The sequence below is a fragment of the Tachypleus tridentatus genome, chromosome 6 (genome assembly GCF_004210375.1).
Source record: "Tachypleus tridentatus isolate NWPU-2018 chromosome 6, ASM421037v1, whole genome shotgun sequence".
In the NCBI taxonomy this organism is placed as follows: Eukaryota; Metazoa; Arthropoda; class Merostomata; order Xiphosura; family Limulidae; genus Tachypleus; species Tachypleus tridentatus.
The window spans coordinates 146,081,770-146,101,225 of NC_134830.1; the positions used below are offsets into that span (position 1 = coordinate 146,081,770).

The window sequence follows — 19,456 nt, forward strand, 5'->3', positions numbered from 1 at the left end:
ATTGGTTTAATATGTTTTAAATAACTTTTAGTAACATTCAATTATCTGTAAAATATGTATGCATTAACTTGATATTATTGTAAGTATAATTAAATTAGAAACTGATCAGGATATCATGACAAATTAGTATAGACTTAATATTAACTTTTAATCAAAGCAAGTCTTTTACATAGATTAGAAATAAAAACATACCTAGTTATGAGCACAGGTAACTAAATATAGTGTTCAGACTGTGTTACTTTTATGATTAAAATGTAGTTTTACCAGTTGCAAACTCTCTCACTGTTTTCTTGGTCCATGTTCAAGGTCTAAATCTAAGCTTAGTAATTCAGTGCAGACACACTGTGTGGATTAAATATCAATACATCTGTTTTTACTTTTTGTTATTTCTATTTAACTGTCAGAAATGCATTATGCTTACTTTTGTTTATATCCTTCTGTGAATTTTGTAGAAAATTGATTAAATATTTTTTTGTATTCAATAAATACAACTATGCATTTACAAAAATTAAAAACACTATTTGATGTGTGCCAATCAATGAATTAAACTCACACTGCTTCATTTTTTCACCATTTATTTTGCAATAATGAAGATTTATAACAAGATATTCAATGAAAAATATACATTTCACAACCAAATCCCTTAAGATAGAAAAATTATTGCTCTTTAAAAATCACATTTACTCCTGTTATATCTTGTTTTACTTAAAACATTTTATCAATCTTATGCAATTTTTGTTTTTTAAGGTAACTTTAGCATTTCAATTCCACAAACACTATATTATTCACTGCATTGAGCAATAAATTGCTTAAACCAAACTTGGTAACTTGCTTTGAACAAAATGACAAAGGTAAAACATCAGGTTCAATAGAATGTTTTTTTTAACTATTAACAAAAAATGTTCAGCTATATGTAGGTAAGTAATAAATAAATGAAGAGCAGACATTTACTAGTGGTACAGATCATATCTGTGGTTGAGTATCAGCACTTTGCAAAACATTCTTGAAATTATCTTTAAGAAGAATCTGGGAGACACAAGTCACTGCCAATGTTCAGTTACACACACTACAGTTAATATGTCTCATAAAAGGGTGTTCTAAACCACTTCAACCCACATATGTGGACTTCAACAAAAGGAAGATGATAATTGGAAGTACATAAAACAGAATAATACTGAAAGTTAAGGATACAACGGTAGTAATTCGTGATAGCATGATACTACTGTGATTTAAAACAATAAAAGTTAAGCTTGTCAAATGAATTTTAAAATAATTGAATTGGCTTAAGTGGACTTTGGACAATAAAAAGAAAACTGTATAGTGTCAAAGATACAAATATTATATCCATAGTGTAAATAATTTTGTACATACATTTAACTTGTTTCAAACATATATTATTTTAAAAAACAAGTGGAGTGCATGTGTTCATTTTTTGTCAATTTCACTGCCAGCAAGTCAGAGATACCTACTGTAGAAAATTTCGTGGCCCAACACACTTATAAATTTACATTACTATTAAGTAAGTGTATAACATTTGGTAAGCCACAGCCATGATTACACAGTGGTAAGTTGTGGTAGAAGAAAATGCTGAGGACAGTGGAAATAAATAGACCAATATGTGCACAACTATAGTAAAAGTGCAAATAGCATGGAGATCACATGATATATAACCATGTCAAAGTGAAGCCCTTTCAGATGCCTTATCCAATGAAATACCTTACAAAGCAGCAAGCTGAGGCAATGTTGGAAGCTGGAATTGTTAAGCCTTTAAATTCACCCTACCATTTACCAGTTTTAATCTGTTTCTAAATAAATTTCCAAAAGCTGAATCTTGTGATGAAGTTCAACTCTGAACCTATGGACAACTAGAAACTATCAGGTCAGGTTCTCTTCAAAGATCAACCTCAGTAAAGGTTATTACCAAATACTAATGAAGACAGGATTTACAGAGAAGACAGCATTTGTAATACTAGATGGATGTTACCAATTTCAGCAGGTGCCAAGTCAACTTGGCAGAAACATTCAACTGCATGATAAGGAGGATGCTGTGCAACACCACCAATATCAAGCACTATGCAGATGCCATCCTGACACATACTGTGAAATGGGAAGACTATGTGAAGAAATGTAGAAAGCTGTTACAACATGTGAGAGCAGCAGGTCTCACCATCAGACCATCCAAGTGCTACACCACATATTATGTGCTGGGACTGAAAGACAGCCATGGAAAAGAAGGTATTCCAAATACAAGATACACTAGTGCTGACTAAAAAGCAACAAGTCAGATCCTTTCTGGATTTATTTTGATATTACAGGAAATTCATCCCAAACTATGTTGAAATTAGTGCACTATTGACTAACCTGACCAAGAAAGGCTTATCGAACAAAGTAAAGTAGAAATGACGACACCTGGTTGCATTCCAGACTTCAATAAACCATTGACTGTTTAGGCTGATGCTTCAGTCATTGAAATTTGGAAAATGCTCTTACAATAATAGAGAGATGGACCGTTTCCAGTAATACATACAAGTAAAAAGTTGTTAAGTAGTGAGAACTATTCTGTTACTGAATCAGCGTGTCTGGCCATCATACTTACCATTAAGAAGTTCCAGAACTACCTGTACAGGAAGGAGTTCATCATATAGACAGACCATCAGACAGAGGTGGGTGTTGTACCTTTGTAACAAAGAGTTCCACATTGAAGCCATCAAAAGGACTGTAAACATTGGTGCAGTCAGTGTAAATACACTTTGTGGGTGAGCTGAAAACATCTTTATATATAGTGAACAAAAAATATCTTAAATAATTTCCTTGAAGAGGGGCTTATTGTCAGATATTAAAGACTGTTTAATGTAGGTAGTGTTATTAATATTTTTGTGTTTGTAATTCATTGATGTAAAGGCTATGGAAATTTCTAGAAGGCTTAAGTGATGAATGTATAGATAGCTGTGACCAAATGAGTGGAAACAGAGTAAACATTATGTAAAAGAGAAGTTTGGTTAGAGAAAAGTTCAAAAATGTAAAGTTAATTGTCATAGGAGTTAATGGTCTAATGGGTGATATGTAAAGAGTGATATTAAAGTTTGAAAGAGATTAGGAGAATTTGTCTCATCAAAAGGTGTTCTAAACTACGTGAACCCACCTGTGTGAACTTGACAAAAGGCAAATGATTAAAAGAAGTTCAAAAGACAACTGTAGTAACACGTGTGACAGTGTAAATGAATTATACATGGACACTATTGTGATTAAAATAAAGAAAAATAATATGGTTTATCAGCTGAATTCTAGAGCAATTGAATTGACCTAAGTGAACTTTTGACAAGAAAGAGAAATGTATAATGTTTAAGATACAACTATGATCTCCATAGAGCAAAGAATATTATACATAAATTTAACTTTTTCTGAATATACACACACACACACACATACACATTATTGTAAAAACAAGGCGTGCATACTGTTCATTTAATGTCACATTTATCACCAACAAGTCAGACACTAATTGCAGAAGAATTGTTAGCCTGACATACCCATAAATTTACATCACTATACATACTCACAAACACACTGGTAGAAAGTAAGTTTACAACAATAAACATGAATAAATTAATGTATCCACATTAATGTATCCACAATGTCTCATAGCTTAAAATGAAAATGAAAACTTAGAACTTCAGGTATTCTTGGCCTAAGTTATTAAACCTTTTGATATCAATACTATCTTTAGGACCCGCAACTCCCACTACCGAACATTTAAATTACAAAATTAAAAAAACATAGTAGAAAACATTATTTCTGTTCACAAACCTACACTAGACAGCTCAAAGTGGCTTTGTTTTTAATCTAACAAACAAATACATTTTTGAACACTTTTATACTCTATAAAATAATTTACAGGCTTCCTAGTTTAAAACATTCTAGCTTATACTAAATGACAAACAGTAAGCCAACTACAACTTGCGGCTCCAGCACAACTAGATCTCATGATTACAAAAATATACACAACTTCTATTTCCGAACTTATAATTAAACAAATATTTCCTTACCGTTAGGTGAAAGATATCTACTAACGTTCATACTTGCTGTTCTCAACTGTTATGTTTCAAACATTTCATAATGTTCATTATTTTTTACCTTTACTTGCAGTCATTTATTGTGAACAACACCTGAACCAATGTTGTTAACCTGGAATACAGACACATGTGAACACTACCGGTAAAACCAAAACTTGACTTTTGAGCTAGAATACAGACAAGTGTAAACACTACCAATAAAATATAAGCATGGCATTTTGAGTTAGAAGACAGAGACATGTGAACACTACTAGTAAAATGTAAGCATGACATTTTGAGTTAGAAGACAGACACATGTGAACACCACCAGTAAAACCAAAACCTGACGTTTTGAACTAGTAAAATTACAAATAACACGAGTAAGATAAGGTCATAAAAGTTAACTGGTTTTGTTATGTAAATTAGATTATAATTTGAGTTTCACAAATAATACAAAACATGTTGGTATGGCTACCAGTTAAACATACAAACCATGAACATCTCAGACTTATAGTTTCTAGTTAAACGAAATAATATAAATTTGAAGGTTTACGACACTCACATCAGACTATGGATGAAATAAGCATAGTTGAATATATATATATATATCTCTAAAACAATAAATTATTTCATCCTATGTTGAATAAAGTAAAGTATTGATATACAACTCATAACACACAGACAGTTATTTACGGAATGAAAGTCCAGTAGCAAAAGAACCTTTCAAAAATGATAGATTAGAAACGCCGGGTATCAATCCCGGTGCATCTCACATGCTAAGAGAGTGCATTTTTATTACTTTCATTCAAGATGAAAGATAAAAACCAATACATATATACATATATACAGAAATACAGACATGTGACATTTACAAAAATATTTTCATATTACAGAAAACTTTTCACTTTCATATTAAAAATAAACTACTTTGCTATAAGGTAATTTGATTTGTATTTTACATTCTTGTAATTCTGCTACACCTGTATCCACATACCAGTGAATAAACATTTGTACTTTGTCTTTGAACTTGAATCTCAAAATATATTTTATTCTTAAGTTTGTCTTTATAATATACAAAAAGATTAGGCTTAGTTTTACCATTTCTTGTTATTTTCATAGATGTAAATACAGCATATTTAACTAATGAGATGGCATAACACATTATCGGTTGTAGTGAATTTTCTCTATTGTAATATCCAGATATTATTGTTAATTTAAATTGTTTAATATTAACAGGCTTCTTTGTGATTAATTCCCAAAAGATTCTTAACGAAATTCCAAAAAGACATTGTTTCTTTGCATTCTATATAAAGGTGTTCAATCCAATGGCTGATATATATTGTTTATTTTTATATAAATTATTGATAACTAATACGAAACTAAAAAAATATGAATTTAGTAGATTATGACAGTTGTTGTCTTTGTAACAAATTCATATTTTTAGTTTCGTATTAGTTATCAATGATTTATATAAAAATAAATAATATATATCAGCCATTGGATTTTCATTATACTCTGAATGTACACTATTCCACATAGTTTGCCATTGTGGAGCCTTGATAGCAATGAACAGTAGATCCCAACTAAGTTTAACTCTGTTATTACTTAACTGATCTTTACGGATATATCAGTAGCAGCATTCAACTTATTTATACTTGAACATAATTTGTATGTGGTAACACTCTCAAACCATATTCGACTGAATAGGTAAACTTCTCAACCACCTCTCTCCAACTCTGAGGAATAGCATTCCATAATGGTTGAAAATATCTTTCAAAGCTATTTATTGTAGTATTTCCAGTAGTTTTCCAGTAAACATTTAATTAATATAGCATTTCTTTTTAAAATCCTAGCATTACTTCATAACATAAGTTCTTAATACAAACAATATCACTTTTAATCATTAGTTCATTATAAAAATAATTAACGTCAACTGTCACAATGTGTGGATTTAAAAATAGTGGTTCTTTCATAATACCTTGCAGATATCTGGAAATACAGAATATGGTTTACCTATATCAGACCAATCCAACAATAATTCTTTATAAAACAATGGCATATCTTTTTATATTTTGGTTCAATATGACATTTAAAAACTATCCAATCTAATTTTAGATATCCATATAAATTTAGGCAACACTGTATTACAGGTTTATATAATAACGATTTGGTTGTATTTAGATAATTACATATATATTTAATTTGCAATGCTTGTATCTTCAATTTAACATCATGTAAGTTCAAGTCACCATTAGCAACACTGGATATTAAAATTGAAATTGAGAATCTTGCTGCCTCAGCTGGACGTCTATTCTTAAAGTTACCAAACCATAATATTTTAGAGTTGCTTCAGTTGACTTTCGATCCTGAAGCGTTTTCATAACTTCCAAAAATCTGTTGAACATATATTAAAAAAATTAACATAATTTACAGTAATTATGGTGTCATCCACATGCTGATAGTGAAGACAAATATCCTTATTTGTTACAGGTATTCCTTGTACAAGTTTATGATACAATAAATTGTAGTGAAATGGTTCTGCAGTTAAAACGTAGAACAGGGCTAACAAGGCACAGCCCTGATGTACTCCTTTACCTATTGGTATTAGTGACGTGAGAAAACCATACAATTTAATACAACTAAATATTTCAAAATAACATATTATAACCCATTTAATAAAATATTTGCTAAATTCATAAGTGTGTAAAACTTTTAATCAATACTTACCATTAATTCGATCCGTTTTATGTATTTGTATGCTTATACACTGAAGTATTTGTGGAATACAAAGTATATGCATATTTAATGGTTTCCAATAATCACATTTTTATTTTACAATACATGTAACACAGAATAGAGAAAGTAGCAGGTGGAAAACGAAAAATGTTCTCAGAAAATATTTTTACTGTCTTCAGATAAGTACAGTTTAACAAAATACTATTTGGTTTACTTGTGTTTCATTCTGCACTTGATTTTTTCTTAGTAATTGTAGAAATATTGACATTATTATAGTATTATTTGAATATATATACAACTGTGTACTGTTTTCAATTGTATCAATACCTATTTTTTATCATTATTTTTTATTTTGGCCTTTCTCATGTTTTGTATAAAAATAAGGAAACATAACAAATAATAAACATAAAGTTTTTTATGTAGGAAATTCTGGTAATTTTCATACAAGCCTTATGATATGATATTAATATTTGAAGAAGTAATATATGCATTAATTATTAATCTTATATAAAAGATATCCTAATGGACTAATTAGTTTTAGAATAATTAAAAGTAATGTTAAACACCTTGACACAGGTAGGTCAAAGAGATTGTATGGCAAAAGTTTTATAAGAGACCAAATTTACTAAGTAGGGAGAATTGAAATATGTGTGGAATACAAATACTAAGTGTATACATATTTAATGGTTTCAGAGAAGTGCATTTCTATTTTCAATCATATTTTATGGAGAAGGCAGTAGGTAAAAACAAAACAAAAATGATATACAGAAAATGTGGACACTGGTGAACTAAAATTCCAAATAAGGAGTTAGCCTGGTACACATTCCAGTTGCTACCTTAGAAGTGCAAAAATTTACAATTACCAGTTCTAAGACATGGTATGTTGAGTAACAATGTCACTAAAAGGCAGTTAGTAGCTAATGTGTCAATGATGAAAGACAAGGGTAAAATAATCTTAGTTACGAGACCAGAGTTATATTGGTTTGTCTCTATACAACATAAGTTGTCTTAGATGAATTCACCAAATGTATTAGAAAAGGAAGAGAAATAAGGTCTGTAATGACCAGTAACGAAGCAGATTTTGGTTAAATTCCTGATGGAATAGTCTACTTCTTGCTGGAAGATCCCTCCTGTAACAACCAATTCAAAAGACCTACTTTTAAAAGTATATCTGTCAAACTTCTTGAAAAATTAGAAAAATGCTAAATATTGTGTATATAATTTCATGTTTGTCTCCAAACATTGACTTCTCTGCACTTACTAGTACTTGCAAGTGAGTATTGAACAGCATAAACAAATGAATTTAAGTAATGAGGCCTACTTGAATTGGAGAAAGTTTCTTATATGAAATATTGAGAGATAATGTTTAAAGTATGTGTAAAACTTCTTATTTTAAATAGTAGTACAGAGAATTATTAACTTTCTGCAATCAGGTCAAATACACCACTGTACCATAGTTCTATACACAGACATTTATATTGTACAGGCTATTTATGAATTTAATGTCCATTTCTATCTTATATTATTGTATTTTTTCTGATTTCAATCTTTATTCTGTATATGTGTGTATGTGAGTGTGTGTGTGTGTGCATATATACACAAGTTTGAGTAACATATAGTAGAGAAGGCCATTAAGTGCATCTCACTCCAGCTGTCTTTGTTCCTATTTTTATGGGGAGTATTAAAACAAGACTGCATGCTGAGCAAGAATATTGAAAGTTGCATCCTCTAATGGTAGATCAGGTGATATATCAATTCTAACCTCCTTATATCTCAAGTAACTGACCAACAATTGTAGGTGACACTCATGTTCTAGGAACACAGTGTTATAAAATTTGATACATAATACCAGGGTCTCTTAGTAAGCTCTCAAGTTCAAGCCATCTGTTTGATAACTATAAGTCTTTTCATTGTAAATAGTAATAGTCATCTAAAATTTAGTCTGTAATGTTAACTACTATATATTAGCCCTTCTCTTACCATTTTTTTCTTAAGTATGTTTTTATTTTATTTTTTTAAAGTAGAGGTACAAGTGAAACATGAATACGTTTTACGTTTATCAACTGTATTATATGAAAAAAAAAAGTCTGACAAAGCTTTTAATAAAAACCCAAGATATCTCATGCAATATAAAAAATGTAATGAATATATTCAGGTTTATTTGCATGAAATACCTCATATATGCAGAAAACAATTACACTATTACAACAAAAAGTAAAAGACAACTCATCAGAAAAATACATAAAGTCGATAACAAGGCGATGAAATGTTCCCAAAAGCTAATTCCACTTGTGGGAAAGTAACTTTTTTTCCCTTGCATTTCAGTAACTTCCCTAAAAAATGATTTGAGGAAATGAACTAAAAAAATTCAATTTCCTCACACTAAATAGATTTTCCTCTATAAAATTGTAGAAATATTGGATATGGAGTTTCTGTTTAACATAGGACTGTATATTAATAATGTAAATAGTTATGGAATTGCATAAATGTAATACTATATGTAAACAATACATTTATTCACATGTATTAATCTAAATATGTTTAACTTGATGTTCTATAAAAAATCACTATTTCTTAATGTTTATTCGTATTATAACTAAAACTACATCACCCATATCACTTCAAAAATAAAAGAACATCACACTAAATGTTAAATAGTCCATAGAATAAAATAAATTAAGTTAAAAGTTAAATAGTCCATAGAATAAAATAAATTAAGTTAAAAGTTAAATAGTCCATATAATAAAACAGATTGAGAAATATATTCATCATACCACTTCAAATTAAAGCATTTTTTAGTTAAGACAATGCGTAACATAGTGGTAGATCACAGTTAAGACAATGCGTAACATAGTAGTAAATCGTAGTTAAGACAGTGTGTAACATAGTGGTACATCATATTTAAGGTAATGTGTAACATAGTAGTGCATGAAAGTTACGACAATGTGCGACATAGTGGTGCATCAAAGTTAACACAAAATACTTGTTTTCTCTACATATTCTCTTACTTCTGATAGTAAATGGAATTTCAGTTTCACATCAACTTTACTCAAAAGAGGAACTTTTGTGGTACAAGCAAACCAATTTAACATGTTTAAAGGATTATTTTCAAAACCAGCTTGCTCAAGTTTACTCAGGTTTACAAAGCATAGAGAGTTGACTATACAGTAAAGGTAGTGCCATTCATACTGTACTCATTATTTTGGTTGTTTTAGAATATAAACAGAAAGTTTTCACTTAAGTGGTTTACATTGTGTCTAGTCTTTCTTTCTCAGACTCAGTCAAAGACACAGAATTCAGAATGACTTCATAATAATAATCCTATTGAACTTTCTGTTATTAAGAGGACCTATCCTATTGCTCTGAAGATTTACCTTAATACACCACACCTTCTTGTTCCCAAAATTAGTAAGTTTATAACAGACTTTTGTTGTTATGAAATAATCAACTTTAAGATAGCTGTACAGTAATAATACAAGGAAATTTCAGCTAAACACTTTCCAAAATCAATCTTTTGTTTCAAGTACAAATAACACAACTGCAATCACATCTTCCATGTCACCTATTGGAACCTACTTGTTCAGTGATAGGAAATAGATTTTATTCATTTCACTTTAACATTATTGTAACAAGAAAGACTGACAAGAAACAAAAGTGGGTATTATTATTATTATTAAATCTTAATCATCTGTATACACTTCATTCTTCTCAGTGATAAAAATTATTCACCTAAAAGTATGTTTTTGCCATGTTAAATGTAGTGACAGCTTTTTTTATTAAACTCTCATTTAGACATTCAGAATTAGCTACCTGATTAAATTGGTGGTCTTAGTTGCATATAGTACATGGAAATTAACGTATAACGTGCACTTTGACCAATCATAGGAAGCATGTTTCATAACTTTTGATATATCAGAGATGACATTGTTTTGGTACATTTGCTTGAAATCTCAGTCTTCCCACTTGAAGTTCCATCAATAAATTGTAATAACGTCGAAAGGACATAATATACTGGAACATATAAAGTAATTTGGGTTCATAAACTTTCTGATTCATCAAAATATAGTTCATACGTTTGTTCACTGATACTGATCTAACGTCCACATTATTTGTTTCTGTTTAGTATGAAAGAGAAGAAAAACGAAAACACAATTCAAACCATACTTTTCTGAAGTTATGTTGTGAATCTCCAAGTACCATACAAAGGCTAAATACATAAACAACTTTAACCACAGCTTCATGGCATCAAACATTACAAATGAAGGTGTAATACATATATATATGTATATACTAAAGTCGACACATTTTTGTAAAGAATAAAATTTATTTTCTTGAAAAAAATCGATTAAAGTATAGATACAAAAATTACAGTTTTAGAAACTATCACAATTTGTATCAAACATGAAGTAAGCTTAATGTGTAAACGAATGACAGTTTTAATTTGTCTGAATTTGTTTAATACGAAAATAACAGGAAGCCAAATGCTTTGGTTTACTACAGTCAGTGTAGTAAATATTACTATACAACTACCTACAATGTAACATTAATTCCATAATTTAGGTTCTTTATCTATCTATCCATCTATCTATATATATATATTAGATAATCATTTTGTTTTCATATCTCCACTTTGTTCAACTACTGAAACATTGTATGTGTCTAATTCCAATTCAGAAAGTACAAAATTTTTACTAGAAAATAATCAGTTGTACATTTAAGTTTTTAAAGCTTTCTCTATCTTTTCCTTAGCCTACCAGCTTGTTAGCCAAAATTAAAAATGAACCTTTCTGCAGACGTTCATCAGCTAAAAGCTTGTGCAGCTCAAGTACAACGTCTGTTAACCTTCTGGCATCTATAGCATCCACAACAGAAACAAGCACATTTGTGCTAATAAGAAATTTGGACCAATACCTCTGAAAAGTTTCAGAGTTACCAATTATAAATATAAAAGTAGAAAAAAAAAGGAAGCACTGTTTTAAGTTAATAAACATGTAAATAAACACACTTTTATAAAACTTTATTTTAATTATAAAGTTTTATATAACTTGCTTACTATTACATTTTACTAAAAAAATTTCTCACTGAATTTTAAGATTAACCCAATTTCATCCATTTACTAAATGTTTTTCCAATTTATTAACTGGAGACAGCTAATGATTCATAAACTAACATAATGGCTATATGTGAAAATAAGATGTTTTATGGTGTATGATTAAAATTCATAATCATATAATTAAGAACACTATCATGATGCATTGCCACCAAATGGGTAATACTGTCTTTAGAAATAAACACCTTTCTCCTGTTCAGCTGTAACTGTAATTTATTAACACCTTTCTCCTGTTCAGCTGTAACTGTAATTTATACACCTTTCTCCTGTTCAGCTGTAACTGTAATTTATACACCTTTCTCCTGTTCAGCTGTAACTGTAATTTATTAACACCTTTCTCCTGTTCAGCTGTAACTGTAATTTTTACACCTTTCTCCTGTTCAGCTGTAACTGTAATTTATACACCTTTCTCCTGTTCAGCTGTAACTGTAATTTATACACCTTTCTCCTGTTCAGCTGTAACTGTAATTTATTAACACCTTTCTCCTGTTCAGCTGTAACTGTAATTTATTAACACCTTTCTCCTGTTCAGCTGTAACTGTAATTTATTAACGCCTTTCTCCTGTTCAGCTGTAACTGTAATTTATACACCTTTCTCCTGTTCAGCTGTAACTGTAATTTATACACCTTTCTCCTGTTCAGCTGTAATTTATTCTTATGTCAATGATACAATTATTTCAATACTATTTTTGCACCGTAAACTTTGAAACAGTTTTTATGTGTGTTGATGACCCAAGATTCTGCATGTTATTAAATTCTTCTTTCATACAAAATTTTGACACATTTTCATTTATCAAAGTCGCTAATTTCACTAAAACTCCTAAATCCTTCTGCTTTGTTACTAGATTTAAATCTTAGTTTATAATTTGTAATAAAAATTATGAATAAGATAATTAATTATCAAGTTAAGGTCAAGAAAGATTCTTCAGAAAACAAAGATAATTTCTTATTGTTGGTAATTTGTACCAATTTATTCTAATGTCTTATGATAAGTGAATTTTTGTCCTTGTCCATAGTTAGGTTATGACCAAAAATAGTGGAATAAGTATTATAAATGTTTTTATAGCTTTTGAATGACTGTTTTGGGTATCTAGATCTTTTTTGTATTTACAATGTTTTGTATTAGAAAAATAAAAATTATGGATCTAAGACAGGATAGTGAATTAATTAAAAAAAAGAATGTAATAAAAAACAAAACAGTTAAGGTAGCATGTTTACTGTGGCCCTCAGGCCCATTGCTTACACTGGTTTGCGAGCTGCCACGACTTAACCTGTGCTCTTCTGATAAAACATCTAACTTTTAATCATGAGAAACTTAGCTTTATTTTTAAATGACAAGTGAATGACCACATATTAAATATTCTGATGTATGGAAGGAGTTTGCAATTTACAAAACATGATTAATTTGCTTGGTTACATATATCAGGCAATTTTTGTTTTGTAATCTCAAAATTGTTCACAAAAATTGAGAAAAAAACATAAACCAGATTCACTAAATTTGGTTAAAGACAAATAGCAAACTCTTCATAACAGAAGTTTTAATATTATATCATTCATAAGTCAATTAAATTTCACAGTGCATAAATCATTACAAAGACAATATGTTACTTAAACCAAAAATGAAAATATACCTTAGTTAAAATGAATTATGTAACTTAGTGACTAGAAGCCAACCATGATTTATAATTCTTAAAATCTTTCATTTAAAGTAATATAAAAATTTATATTCCTGACATCAAAATCATTTGAAATAGGTTGTTCCTTTGTTTACTAATACAACAAATTACATTTACTGTAATTTATTTTCACAAGTCAAATCACTAGCTAGTTTGTATTAAGTTCTGATTTCAAGTAATGGATTAAAAATGATTTTTCTCATGCAAAGTTTATCACCAGAGAATGAACATGCCATTTTGTAACACTTGTCCATAACTTTATTGTTATTATTAAGTACTGAAATGTTAAAAATGTAAGATTTATTTTTCTAATGCCACACTCAAATCTTTTGTCTCAAATAAATAAACTGTACATAACAGAAATATTTCTGATTCATCATTTTAAAACAAACTTTATTATAAGAACTTGCATGAAAGCAAAGAACAATGTATAAATTCAACTGACTTAAGGTAAATTTATCTGTAAAAAAAAAAACAACTAGTAATAAAAACATTATTAGAAAACAACTTATTTACCTGGAAATTCATATTGATTCCATTTTCTGTACTGAAACTCACAATATTAAAACCACAAGTTTTATAAGATGTTTCTCATGGTGCTGCTGTAAGAAACTACTTTTTCCAGCTCCATCTAGGCCTAGGACTAAAATCGTTTTCTCTAGTGGCTCATCTTAAAGCTTACAAACAGAGACAATGTAGTCATGTATATAACATTAAAAGTCTGATCAAATCACCTCTGCATCTAAAATAGTAATTACTATTCAACTAACCCATAAGCTAAAAACAAGGTCACACCAGAAGAGACATACATCTACAATGTCTTCATATCTTAATATAAGATTTATGGTACAACAAAATGCCTCCATATACATCAAGACTTGTTGTTATTTTTAATTAAGCACAAAGCTACACAATGGGCTATATGTGCTCTGCCCACTACGGGTATCAAAAGCCGGTTTTTAGCATTGTAAGTCCTCAGATATACCGCTCAGCCACTGGGGGCCACATCAAGACTGTGTTGGCAGCTTCAGGAAAAAAAAAAAAAATTCAAACTTAGCCCTGATAATTTACGTCTTTGTTGAACCTTCCCACAAACTTCCTCAGGTTTACTCTGTCCACCATATTTAAAACCAAGTCATTCTAAACATCAACCATATTCTTAGAATATGTTGTAGCTGATTTCAGACTACTCTATAAAATTTATACCCACTTGTCAAACCATTCTCATTATTCAATACAAAAAAAATATAGTGCTATCATCTTCCTAAATATTCTTGAACACTTCAATCAAATTCCCTCTGCCTCTTGTTTTCTTCAAAAGCAAATTTCAGAGACCTAAACCATACTAGATCAACTTTTCATCCCAGGTATCACCTTTGTAGCCAGCTTTTAATTCTTTCCAATATAAAGAGCCAGGTTGCAGTAAGATGTTAATAGCCGTTTATTCGGCAGTGAATTGTAAAATTATAATTAATTAATTAATATGGCCAAGCGCGTAAGGCGCGCGACTCGTAATCCGAGGGTCGCGGGTTCGCGCCAAACATGCTCGCCCTCCGCCGTGGGGCGTTATAATGTGACGGTCAATCCCACTTTTCGTTGGTAAAAGAGTAGCCCAAGAGTTGGCGGTGGGTGGTGATGACTAGCTGCCTTCCCTCTAGTCTTACACTGCTAAATTAGGGATGGCTATCACAGATAGCCCTCGAGTAGCTTTGTACGAAATTCCAAAGCAAATTCAGCAAAAGCTGAATGTCATAGAAAGAATACGAAACGGCGAAACTCGCGCTAAAGTTAGTAGAGAGTTAGGCATACCTGAGTCTATATTGCGTGGGTGGTTAATCAAAATTGTGTTGTATATTTTATTTATTAAAAAGGAGAAAAGCGAACCATCGCAATGCATTGGTCGTTTGTGTTAAAACGGCACTTGTCAATTGTATCTGAATAGTCTATACATTAATATTATAATGATCACGCATTGGTCCGGATGAGGCTCCTAGGCGGAGCTGTTGGCGACTTCGGCTTTTCAGTCACAAAGGTTTAAGCCTCGGGCCACTTAAGCCGCGGTTAAGCAAGTTGACCCCCCAAATACCGCGGCTTAATGGTGTTCCACTGTATTCTAGACCAGGGGCAGGTAACTCCACGGCACAATTGTGTCCAGTGATGTCGAAAAAACCCACTTGTAGAGAAATATATATGCAAAAACGGCTCGTTTGGGTTGAGAAAATATTTTACATAGAAGAGCGAACAACGTTTCGACCTTCTTCGGTCATCGTCAGGTTCACAAAGAAAGAGGTAACTGACCGGAAGCTGACCACATGTTTGGAAGGGGTTGTGTAACTGAGTGTCGGAATGTAGAGGGCGGTGTTAGATGTTTGAAATATAATTTTATTTATTTTATTATATTTAATATAGGTATAAAGGCGTTTCTTTATATTGGTTTATTTTGGGTTTAAGTTGTTGTATAAGTAAGGCTTCTTTAATTTTGCGTTTGTTTCTTTATTTAGTATTTGAGTGTTTTCTATGGTTATGTTGTGTTTATTTGACTTGCAGTGTTCGAAAACGTGTGAAGGCGACTTTTTAGTTCTTTGAATTTGGTTTCCATTTTTCTACTTGTTTCTCCAATATAGAAGTCGTGGCAATTATCACATTGTATTTTATAAATAATATTGGTGTGGTGTTTGTCAGTGTAGTTTTTACATAGTATAGACCTCAGTTTTGTGCCTGGTTTTTGCATAAATTTGGTATTAACTGGAATGTCATATTTTGTTACTAGTTTTGCCAAATGTTGGTTATTTGTCTGCTGATGTCAGGAATATATGGTATGCAGCAGAATATGGTTTTGTGATTTTTTGATTCGTGAAATATATTTACTTTTGTTAATTGATTTTGTTTTCTGTCTAGGTGTGTGCCTATAATGTTTTCTACGATTTTTGGAGGAAACTTATTGATGTTGATGAAGTATTGTGTTATTTTGTCTAATTCATTGTTAATTTTATCTTGTGAGCATAGTTTTATGGCTGTGTTTATTTGGTTTCTCAGTATGTTGAGTTTTTGTTTTGTTTCATGTGCTGAGTCCCAAGGAATGTATAGTCCAGTATGGGTGATTTTTCGGTGGATTTCTGTTTTGAATTGTGTGTCGGTTCTTGTAATTTTGAGGTTAAGAAATGATATTTGATTGCTTTCTTCCTGTTCACATGTGAAGTTAATGTTAATGTTAGAGTTAATATGATTGAAAAATTAAGTATGTGTTCTGTAGATTTGAATCCCGCAACCGTGTCATCTACATATCTGTACCAGTATAGTGGTGAATGTAATGCTCTGTTAATTGCTTGTATTTCAACTTGTGTCATAAAAATATTGGCTAGAACTGGTGATACTGGGTTGCCCATGCTTAGGCCATTTGTTTGTATATAGTTTTCGTTGTTGAACATGAAGTTTGTCTTTATCGTGGTGAATTCTATGAGGGTTGCTAATTGGTTGCTGGGAATGTCCATAGTTGGGTTAGGGTCTCGGATATAGAGTTCTAAGGCTATCTTGCAGGCTTCAGTGGTTGGAACTTCTGTAAAGAGGGATATAACATCGAAACTGGCCATTAAGGCTTTATGATTAAGTTGATTTAGATTAGACTTGAAATTAAAAGAGTCTTTGATGAATGAGCTGGCTGATGTTACATATTTGGAGAATGCCCATGTTATGTATTTACCAAGATTGTAATTAAACGATTCATATGTGGACATTATTGGTCGTAATGGACAATCTGGTTTATGAGGTTTGGGGATGCCGTATATTTGTGGTGTGCGTGAGTCGGTTTTACGTAGGTAGGAATAAAGTGTTTGTGAAATTGTGTTGGCTTTTTTCATTTTAGTAGTAATTTGTCCAATTGCGTCTCGTGTGTCTTTGTTGGATTTGTGCGTATTGGTTTAAATTTGTTCGTGTCTGATAGGGTGTTCTTCATTTTGTGAATGTATTCATTCGTGTTCATTATGACTATAGCGTTACCTTTATCTGCTTTTAGAATTTTTATGTTTTGTCTTGTTTTAGGTTTATAATGGAATTAATGTCTCTTTTTGTAAGATTGTTTTTTAGTTTTCTGTTTTGTGAAATTATGTTGATAGTTTTGTGAGAAAATTCTTTGAAAAAATCGTTTAAGATCTCGCTTTTAGGTGTTTCTGGAAAATATAAATTTGTAATTTTACCTGGGAAGTTTGGCTGTTGGATGTCAATAAAATTATCTAAGTTGTCTTCTTTCTGTTGGTTGTTTCCTTTTTTTTTTGTTTTCTGTAGAAAGTATCACAAGTCTCCTGGCTAGATCTTCTGAACATGTTTTGATTTCTATGGTTGGAACGTACCTAGGTGCTATTGCGAAGTTGAGTCCTTTGTTAAGTAGATGTATCTCGTCTGTGTTTAATTGTTGGTCGGATCTGTTAATTATGAGGTTAGTCAACGATTTGTCGTGTTTGTGTCTTTTCTGTTGTGTGTATCTTAGTTTTTCTAGTTTTTTGTTGTGGCAGATCTTTTTGTCTCTGTCAAACATCAAACACCGCCCTCTACATTCCGACACTCAGTTACACAACCCCTTCCAAACATGTGGTCAGCTTCCGGTCAGTTACCTCTTTCTTTGTGAACCTGACGATGACCGAAGAAGGTCGAAACGTTGTTCGCTCTTCTATGTAAAATATTTTCTCAACCCAAACGAGCCGTTTTTGCATATATACAATTGTGTCCAGCTCGAGTTTAGGAATAAATTTTTTCCATAATTTATTTTTTATTCCAAATTTGGCAATCAACAACTGCACTGCCTCAGGTCATCGTTAATGTCGCGCGCTTCATCACTGTCTGGCCCAGCATGGCCAAGCGTGTTAAGGCGTTCGACTCGTAATCCGAGGGTTGCGGGTTCGAATCCCGGTCGCACCAAATATGCTTGCCCTTTCAGTCGTGGGGTCGTTATAAAATGACGGTCAATCTCACTATTCGTTGGTAAAAGAGTAGCTCAAGACTTGGCGGTGGGTGGTGATGAGTAGCTTCCTTCCCTCTAGTCTTACACTGTTAAATTAGGAACGGGTAGTGCAGATAGTCATCGAGTAGTTTTGCGCGAAATTCAAAACAAACAAACTGTTAGCATCTTCCATTATATTCGTTGTTATATTAATTACGTCCCTCTGCTCCTCGATAGCATAATCCAGTTCTTCCCTCCCTATTTACTCCACAGGCTATCCTATTAACGTAGCATACTAAATAATTACGTACAATAATATCTTCCTAATGCATTGCATACCTATTCCTATCTATTCCTTTTGTTATCTTTCCACCTCTTAGTTCCTTATATGAATAAGCCAAAGTCAGAAATATGCTACTTAATATAGCCTGCTCTTTATAATTAAGTCCTCTACTGCTAGACTTACTACAACTGTTTCAACTTCTCTAGTTGATATTAACCATTGTACCCTTCGCAACAGCTGGAGTTCCTCTTATTTCTGTTGCCATTTCTCATAGTTTACTCTTATCATTATTCACTGCTTCTACCCCATTGATGAGAGATTCTATTCTAATTTCTTCCTCAGATTATAAACTCTACATAGAAATTGCACATCTTCACCACTAATTATTAAAATTTGCATGCCATTCCCGAGCTTCCAAATAAAACCCACTCATTGTACCTGTCACATCTTACAAATTAAACTTCGTAGGCTGACAGTAGTGAACCAACTCGGGCTCCAAGACTGGCTGTATCAGTATCTTAATAGAGTTAAACTCTATCGCCTGTTAGTGCCCAACCTTCATTGCTACATGTTTTAGTTGACTCAACTTACGTTGGTGTCCTACAGATAACTTTGGTGGCCACCAGAGAATGAGATCCGATATTGCTCTGGCCTTTTTAGATCTGA

General features: G+C 31.5%; 1 long non-coding RNA gene across 1 annotated transcript; it reads right to left on the reverse strand.

Annotated features, from left to right (window-relative positions):
* Window positions 1-559: 559 nt before the first annotated feature.
* On the reverse strand, window positions 560-14,748 carry LOC143253970 (uncharacterized). The gene is made up of 2 exons (XR_013029921.1): window positions 14,091-14,748; window positions 560-6,446 (listed from the first exon to the last, which is right to left on the reverse strand). It is a non-coding gene; the product is annotated as an uncharacterized LOC143253970 (long non-coding RNA).
* Window positions 14,749-19,456: the final 4,708 nt, after the last annotated feature.